A 10,038-nucleotide genomic window follows, 5' to 3' on the forward strand; every position below is an offset into this window, starting at 1 on the left:
GTTTATAAAACTGTTGAAATGATGTCTGTGAGTATAACAGAACTGATATGGCAGGCGAAACCCCGAGGACAAACCACCCCTCCCAAAAAATAATTCAGCCTATCACAATTTTCAATGGCAACCACTTTTATTATAAGGCCAAGTCGTCCTAGATTGCAGTTCCTAGGGCTTCCACTAGATGTTTTTAGAAAGAGTTTCAGGCTGGTTTTTGGAAAAATGAGCCAGAAATTGTATTTTTTCTTGGTGGCTCCCATTTTGGCTGTAATGTTTCCAAGCGAGTGGAAGAGAGCGCGTTCCTTGATATTTTTCTCCAGTAAAGACAATAACAATTCTCCGTCTTAAATTGTATCATTTATTTACGTATTAGGGTACCTAAGGTTTGATTTTAAACGTTGTTTGACTTGTTTGGAAACGTTTGGGATTCATTTTGTATTAATTTTGATGATGGAAAACTGGGTGGTTTATTGACTGAAGCGCACCAGCTAAACATACTTTTTATGGATATAAAGAAGGACATTATTGAACAAACGTGTGTGTGTGTGTCTCTGTGTGTGTGTGTGTGTGTGTGTTTCTCTGTGTGTGTGTGTATGTGTGTGTCTGTGTGTTTCTCTATATGTATCTGTGAACGTGTGTTTGTGTGTTTGTGTATGTGTGTGTGTCTCTCTCTGTGTGTGTATGTAGGTGTGTCTGTGGGTGTGTCTGTGTGTGTGTATGTGTGTTTCTGTGAGAAAGAGTGTGTGTGTGTGTGTCTGTGAGAGAAAGGAGAGTGTGTGTGTGTGTCTGCGAGAGAGAGAGCGAGTGTGTGTATGTGTGAGAGAGGGAGAGTGTGTGTGAGAGTGTGTGTGTGTGCGTGAGAGAGAAAGAGTGTGTGTGAGAGTGTGTGTGTGTGCGTGAGAGAGAAAGAATGTGTGTGAGAGAGTGTGTGTGAGAGAGAGAGAGAGAGAGAGAGAGAGTGTGTGTGTGTGTGTGTGTGTGTGTGTGTGTGTGTGTGTGTGTGTGTGTGTGTGTGTGTGTGTGTGTGTGTGTGTGTGTGTGTGTGTGTGTGAAAGAGAGAGAGAGAGAGTTTGGTTGAGATAGACCTACACTATATATACAGTGGATTCGGCTATTTCAGCCACACCGTGTATAAAATCGAGCACACAGCCATGCAATTTCCATAGACATACATTTGCAATAGAATGGCCAGTACTGAAGAGCTTGTGACTTTTAACATGGCACCGTTATAGGATGCCACCTTTCCAACGAGTCAGTTTGTCAGTTTTCTGCCCTGCTAGAGCTGCCCCTGTAAACTAAATGCTGTTATTGTGAAGTGTAAACGTCAAGGAGCAACAACGGCTAGGTCGCGAAGTGGTGGGCCATACAACATCACAGAACGGGAACGCCGAGTGCTGAAGCTCGTGGTGTGTAAAAATCACCTTTCCTCAGATGCAACACTCACTACCGAGTTCCAAACTGACTCTGGAAGCAACTTCAGCACAATAACTGTTTGTCGGGAGCTTCATGAAACCGGCATTCATTTCCGAGCAGCCGCACACAAGCTGAAGATCAACATATGCCTCAGCTGGAGTGGTGTAAAAATGCTAAACACCTTTTTTGCCCGTTTAAGGCTCTCCTTCTCCGTGAATGATGTGAGTAAGACATTTAAGTGTTAACCCTCACAAGGCTGCCAGCCCAGACAGCATCCCTAGCCGCGTCCTCAGATCATGCGCATACCAGCTGGCTGGAGTGTTTACGGACACATTCAATCTCTCCCTAATCCAGTCTGCTGTCCCCACTTGCTTCAATATTTCCACAATTGTTCCTGTACCCAAGAAAGCAAAGGTAACTGAACTAAATTAAGTGCTTGAGAGGCTAGTTAAGGATCACATCACCTCTACCTTACCTGACACCCTAGACCCACTTCAATTTGCTTACCGCCCTAATAGATCCACTGTTGATGCAATTGCCATTGCCATTGCACTGCACACTGCCCTATCTCATCTGGACAAAAGGTAAACCCATATAAGAATGCTGGTCATTGACTATAGCTCAGCATTCAACACCATAGTACCCTCCAAGCTCATCTTTAAGCTCGGGGCCCTGGGTCTGACCCTAGTCCTGGTCTGAACCTGGTCTGTGCAACTTGGGCCTGGACTTCCTGACGGGCCGCCCCAGGTGGTGAAGGTAAGGAACAACACCTCCACTTCGCTGAACCTCAACACAGGGGCCCCACAAGGGTGTGTGCTCAGCCCCCTCCTGTACTCCCTGTTCACCCTTGACTGCGTGGCCACGCACGCCTCCAACTTAATCATCAAGTTTGCAGACTGATTACCAACAATGACGAGACAGCCTACAGGGAGGAAGTGAGGGCCCTGGGAGAGTGGTGCCTGGAAGATAGCCTCTCGCTCAACGTCAACAAAACAAAGGAGCTGATTGTGGACTTCAGGAAACAGCAGAGGGAGCACCCCCCTATCCACATCAATAGGACTGCATCGGAGAAGGTGGAAAGCTTCAAGTTTCTCTGCATACACATCACTGACAATCTGAAATTGTCCACCCACACAGACAGTGTGGTGAAGAAGGCGCAACAGCGCCTCTTCAACGTAAGGAGGCTCACAAACTTCTACAGATGCATAATTGAGAGCATCCTGACAGAAAGTATCACCGTCTGGTACAGCAACGGCACTGCTTGCAACAGCAGTGCTCTCCAGAGGGTGGTGTGGTCTGCCCAACACATTACTGGCGGCAAACTACCTGCCATCAAGGACACCTACAGCATCTGATGTCATAGGAAGAACAAAAAGATTATCAAGGACTTCAACCACTCGAGCCAATGCTTGTTCACTCTGCTATCATTCAGAAGGCGCGGTCAGTACAGGTGCACTGTTAAATGCTACTGCATTGTTGGAGCTAGGAACACAAGCATTTTGGCTACAGCCGCAATAACATCTGCTAAATATGTATATGTGACCAATACAATTTGATTTGATTTGAGTTGAACGCTCGCCGCCATTAGACTCTGGAGCAGTGAAAACGCTTTCTCTGGAGTAATTAACCACAATTTACCATCTGGCAGTCTGATGGACGAATATGGGTTTGGTAGATGCCAGGAGAACGCTACCTACCTGAATGCATAGTGCCAACTGTAAAGTTTGATGGAGGATGAATAATGGTCTGGGGCTGTTTTTCATGGTTTGGGTTAGGCTCCTTAGTTCGAGTGAAGGGAAATCTTAACGCAACAGCATACAATGATATTCTAGATAATTATGTGCTTCCAACTTTGTGGCAACAGTTTGGGGAAGGTCTTTTCTTGTTCAGCATGACAATGTGTGCAAAGCGAGATCCATACAGAAATGGTTTGTCGAGATTGGTGTGGATGAACTTGACTGGCCTGCACAGAGCCCTGACCTCAACCCCATAGAACACCTTTGGGATGAATTGGAATGGCGACCTTAAGCCAGGCCTAATCGCCCAACGTCAGTGCCCGACCTAATTAATGCTCTTGTGGTTAAGTGGAAGCAAGTCTCCGCAGCAATATTCCAACATTTAGCAGAAAGCCTTCCCAGAAGAGTGGAGGCTGTTATAGCAGCAAAGGTGGGTGCCAACTCCATATAATGCCCATGATTTTGGAATGAGATGTAGATAAGCAGGTGTCCACATACTTTTGGTCATATTTGGTCACATTTTTGGTATATTTTCTGCACTGCCATATTGTCACGTCAGTGTTTTGAGGAAGTGTGGAGACAGGGTTCAGAGAGGGTTGAAAGAGGGTCAGAGTGAGAGTTCATTCCAAACTAATGAGTCAGTGATTGAGAGACCCTTCCAAACTAATGAGTTAGTGAGTGAGAGTCTGACCAAGGTTGACGTGGGTTGTCTTTTAGATATGGCAGATGTGGAGCAGGGAACACATTCACATCTTCACATCTTCACAACTTATGACGTTGATGGATATAATATCTCTCTCTCTCTCTTTCTGTCTTTCTCGCTCTATCTCTCTCTGTCACACACACCCACAAACGCGCGCGCGCGCACACACACACACACACACACACACACACACACACACACACACACACAAAGTGGCCTGAGGAAGTGGAGCAGGGTGAGGTGTCTCCTGCGCTCTTCTTTCTCTCTCTCTCTCTCTCTCTCCTTCTACCTCTGTCCCTCTCCTCTGCTGTGTGGCTACATAACCATCTGGCCATGCAAAAGATTAGTTTAATAAAGGGGAAATTTCCCCCTGCATAATTTAGTGGGAATGGCTGGACATTTATGCTACAGTGGTACGTCCTCTAAATGCATGCCACGTCGGAGGCCTGGGAATCTGTGTGCTTTTGTAATGTACAGTGACATATCTGCTCTACAGGGAATAAACATATCCTTGTTTAACCTTCTCCCCATCTCTCTCTCTCTCTCTCTGTCGCTCTCTCTCTCTCTATTTCTATGTATTTCCTCTGTCGCGCTCTCTCTCACTTTCTCTCTCTCTCTTTCTTTTTCTCTCCTCTCTGTCTGTTTCTCTCTCACTATCTCCCCATCTCTCTCCTTCTCTCTCTCTCCTCTCCTCCTCCACATTGCATAATACTTCTCATCTGCTATTTAATCCTTTCATATTGTAGCATGGTCTTTTGCCAATGGTTTGAGGGCCTGTTCTGTTCTGCTGGAGAGTGTAGCAGTGATAAGATAAGTGTGGTTGTACCTATAATAACAACAGCCCTGTGCTGTTGCTGCCGGGGCCGTAGGTAGCTGGCTATAGATGTGTCTGCATTACAAATGGCACCCTATTCCCTTTATAGTGCACAACTTTTCAATGGCAGTGCACTATATAGGGAGAAGATGTAAAAAGTCCAAGAAACATCCTGAATTAAAGGTTAATGGGATTCTAATTCAAGACTGATTTCATGTCCACCACCTTAGACCTCCTGAAATGACATACTCAAATCTAACTGCCTGTAGCTCAGGACCAGAACAAGGATATGCATATTCTTGGTACCATTTGAAAGGAAACACTTTGAAGTTTGTGGAAATGTGAAAGGAATGTAGGATAATATAACACAATAGATCTGGTAAAAGATATTACAAAGAATGAACCAACCGTTCTATTGTATTTTTTTATACCATCATCTTTGAAATGCAAGAGACTGGCCATAACATATTTTTCCATCCCAGGTGCAATATACATATTTTGACAACTAGATGGCAGCAGAGTATGTGCAAAGTTTTAGACTGATCCAATGAACCATTTAATTTATGTTCAAAATGTTGTATCAAGACTGCCCAAATATGCCTAATTTGTTTAATAATAACGTTTCATGTTCAAAACTGTGCACTCTCCTCAAACAATAGCATGGTATTATTTCACTGTAATAGCTACTGCAAACTGGATAGTGCAGTTAGATTAACATGAATTTAAGCTTTCTGCCAATATAAGATTTGTCTATGTCCTGGGAAATGTTCTTGTTACTTACAACCTCATGCTAATCACATTAGTCTACGTTAGCTCAACCGTCCCGTGGAAGGGACACCGACAATGTTTTTATTGACTCTGTCATCAAACTGGCTCAAAGATTTTCAACCAAGACCACAGTTCTCACTCCCATAGATAATAGTAAACCAATATTCAGAATTCCTGAAATGTCAGCATCAGTTCTGGACAGTAATGTTACCTTCTTCAGGAGCTCTTGAATAAAGGATGTATTTGTCTGGACTAAGTTTTCTCTGATTGCCCCTGTTGTACATCTAGTTAGTCTATCCATCAAATATGGTTTTGTCTGATTTTAAAACAAGTATCACTGCTGCAATGATACCTGTTTTAAAATCTGGTGAACCAACACTGGTGGAAAATGTCTGAGCTACAGTATAAGCATTCTTCCAGTGCTATCAAAAGTAGCTGAAAGATGGGTAGTTGATCATCTGACTGATCACCTCATTCAGGGCAACTCCACCCATCAAATGCAATTTGGGTTCACAACTAACCATTCTACTCAAACAGCCAATTGTTATTTTCTGGAGTGCATTAAATCTAAACTGGATGTAGGTGGTCTTTTTAGATCTTAAAAAGGCCTTTGATACTGTGAATGATGAGGTCCAGCTATCCAAAATATCCACCCTTAATGTGTCCACTGAAGTTATTAGTTGGATGTATTCCTATCTGACAAACAAAAGTCAAAAGTTTTGTTTGGGGGGCACTCAGTCGAACTCTCTTTACTATAACATTGGGGTCCCACAAGGGTCAATATTAGGCACTACACACTGCCCTATCCCATCTGGACAAAAGGTATACCTTCATAAGAATGCTGTTCATTGACTATAGCTCAGCATTCAACACCTTAGCACCCTCCAAGCTTATCTTTAAGCTCGGGTCCTGGGTCTGAACCCAGCCCTGTGCAACTTGGTCCTGGACTTCCTGACGGGTCGCCCACAGGTAGTGAAGGTAGGAAACAACACCTCCACTTCGCTGATCCTCAACACAGGGGCCCCACAAGGGTGTGAGCTCAGCCCCCTCCTGTACTCCCTGTTTACGCACGCCTCCAACTCAATCATCAAGTTTGCAGACGAAGCAATAGTAGTAGGCCTGATTACCAACAATGACGAGACAGCCTACAGGGAGGAAGTGAGGGCCCTGGGAGAGTGGTGCCTGGAAAATAGCCTCTCATTCCACATCAACAAAACAAAGGAGCTGATCGTGGAGTTCAGGAAACAACAGAGGGAGCATGCCCCCATCCACATCGATAGGACAGTGTGGTGAAGAAGGCGCAACAGCGCCTCTTCAACGTAAGGAGGCTCACAAACTTTTACAGATGCATAATTGAGAGCATCCTGACGGAAAGTATCACCATCTGGTACAGCAACTGCACTGCTTGCAACAGCAGTGCTCTCCAGAGGGTGGTGCGGTCTGCCCAACACATTACTGGCGGCAAACTACCGGCCCTATAGGACACCTATAGGACACCTTTTTCAAATGGGTGGTAATTTAGAATGCATAAGATACTGTATTTACAATAGCATAGCTTCTCCCTTTATTCCTCAGTCTTCCCGCTCTTTCACTCAAACCCCCTCCCCCTTTTCATTGTGTAACCAGCCGCTATATCGGCTCCGTTCACCAGGTCCATCAATGTATTATTCATTCTGTGTATATGTAATTCTGTGTGATTAGTTAGGTATTTAGTAAATAAATACATTTGATATTGCTGATTCAACTTGTTAGCCAGGGTTCGTGAAGATAACCAAGAATTTACAACTTTCAGATTAGACTGAATAAAGTGAGGATTAAATATTGACTGCTACTGACATAAAAGATTACCAGGTCTTTAAGAGTTTATTCGGAAGATAACAGCTCTATAAACAGTATTTCGTGGTGCCCCGACTTTCTAGTTAATTATTTACCTGAGTAGCTTAATTAGATAATATGAATTACATTGAAATTATTTTATATTTCAATGCCTGCCAATTCCTGCATGTCATATCTCCTAATTCAGCATAGCCAAAGACACGACAAAGGACATCAACCACTCGAGCCAATGCCTGTTCACTCTCATATCATCCAGAAGGAGCGGTCAGTACAGGTGCATCAAAGCTGGGACCGAGAGAATGAAAAACAGCTTCCTTCTCAAGGCCATCAGAATGTTAAATTGCCATCACTGGCCGGCTTCCACACGCTTATGCAACCCTGCACTTTAGAGGCTGCTGCCCTATAGACATAGATTATATACATAACATTGAGGTCCCACAAGAGTCAATATAAGGCCCCCTTCTGTTTACCATCTATATAAATTATCTCCCACTTGCTTGCCCACAAGTTAACATGCTTGTAAGCTCTGTATGTACACTTAAAACATAATGAACCAGTTGTTAACAAGTTAAAAGAAGCTATGGTACATATTTCTAAATGAATGATTAATTCTTGCCTGCATTTAAATATTGACTAGACTGTTTGTATGTTTGTATGTACTTCTCTAAGAAATCCATTGATTCTTCCCAACCAGCTGAAAGTTGTGTCTAACTTCAGGTATCTCGGCGTCATTTTGAACTCCAATTTGACATCTAAGAAACATGTGAAGAGGACAAAGGAAAGGACTAGACTGTAAACCTTTGTTGGACTATGGGCTGCAACCTAAATCACAGAGAATAGGCTTAATCTTTTCACACAGACCTCAAAAATCTGCATCCGACCCCTTTGCTTTCACCTCCCCTCACCTCCCCCTCCCCCTCCCCACACCCACCTAACCACCCTCCATCCTAACTGCTCTCCCCTCCCCTCCCCCTCAACCACACCCACCTAACCACCCTCCATCCTAACTCCCCTCCCCTCCCCACTCCCACCTAACCACCCTCCATCCTAACTGCTCTCCACTATCCTCCCCAACCCAACCCAACCCCACCCCACCTAACCACCCTCTATCCTAATTTCTCTCCCCTCCCCAACCCAACCCCACCCAACCGGCACATTCTTACAGCACCCTACACCCCCATCCACCCTCCATCCTCCATCCTCCTCACACATCTCACATCCCCTTTTATTGGGATTTATTGAGGTTTTTATCACTGTTCAATAAAAAGAGGGGAATATCTCCCCCCTATTCTGCCACCCCATTTACGGTGGAGAATTGGCGCAATTTCCGATCTCTCCACTTTTATTTCCTTACAATGACATTAGCATGTCATTATATAGGAACGGCTTTTAGCGGGAATTTTATCCCGGCGTGTCACACAGAATTCCGAGGACCTTTCAGTTGGGAGTCGTGGAGGAGGGACAGGAAGAGACAAAGGCCACCAGCTGCACCCACTTGTCCCCTCTCTCTCTCTCTCTCTCTCTCTCTCTCTCTCTCTCTCTCTCTCTCTCTCTCTCTCTCTCTCTCTCTCTCTCTCTCTCTCTCTATATATATATATACGTATATATATATATATATATCTGTGTTTGTGTCTATGACGTTCCTAGCGTTCGGGAAAACGTTCCGGCGCCCTTCCTCCCATACAACACGACAAGGAGCAGGATATTGGGATCATGGCGTCTGATTAGGGGTTGTTTGGAGAGAGATCGCAGTCACTCATAGCCTAGTTTACCATTATGCCCCCTCATCTATAACCACTGTTCACTTTGTCTGTTTCTGTGGTTCAAATGGTGGAGAAGTCAACAATGCATGTGATTGAGGTTATTCAATAATTAGAAACAGTGCTTGTTCAATGTCAGCCAGGAGGAGTTATTGAGTTGGGATTGCTGTGGCTGTGGATTACAGTACAGCTGGGTAGGCAATGTGATTCAGATCCCGCGGCAGGACTCTATTTGTCAGATGATGTGAAAGTCACACCTGAAGCTGGAACTGATGGTGGGGAAGGTGTGCTGTAAATAGCCAAGGATTCACTTTGCTTGTTTAGAGACCCAAGCAAGCACGCACGCCGGGCGGACTGGGACAAAAATTCATGCTAAGTCGGAGGCCTCTCTGTTTTCTTCTTTTCTCCATTGCATTTGACTGCAGCAGAAGCAGCTGTCTGTGCTGCTATGCCAGCGTTTCCCAAACTCAGTCCTGGGGACTCCAAGGGGTGCACATTTTGTTTTTTGCTCTAGCACAGCACAGCTGATTGAAAATAATGAACTCATTATCAAGCTTGGATTATTTTAATCAGCTGTGTAGTGCTAGGGGAAAAACCAAAATGTATACCCCTTGGGGTCCCTAGGACCGAGTTTGGGAAACGCTGTGCTAAGCCAAGCATCACTGGGACCAGAAGACCAGGGGACCTGTGCTGGGCCCAGCAATCTCCTAGGGTAACTCTTTGTTTTAAGGGTCCATAATAAACCATTTATATAGCATTTATAAGGAATTTCAAACTGTTTGCTCTCCATTTATTAATCATTACTCCCACATTTGTAAATGTTACTAAGCTAGTTATTCACACATGTATACAGTACAAGTCAAAAGTTTGGACACACCTACTCATTCAAGGGTTTTATTAATTTTTTACCAAGTTCTATACACTGTAGAATAATAGTGAAGACATCAACACTATGAAACAACAGATATGGAATATTGTACAGTAGTAACCTAAATATATTTTACATTTGACATT

Source organism: Oncorhynchus mykiss, chromosome 25 (genome assembly GCF_013265735.2).
Source record: "Oncorhynchus mykiss isolate Arlee chromosome 25, USDA_OmykA_1.1, whole genome shotgun sequence".
Taxonomy (NCBI): domain Eukaryota; kingdom Metazoa; phylum Chordata; class Actinopteri; order Salmoniformes; family Salmonidae; genus Oncorhynchus; species Oncorhynchus mykiss.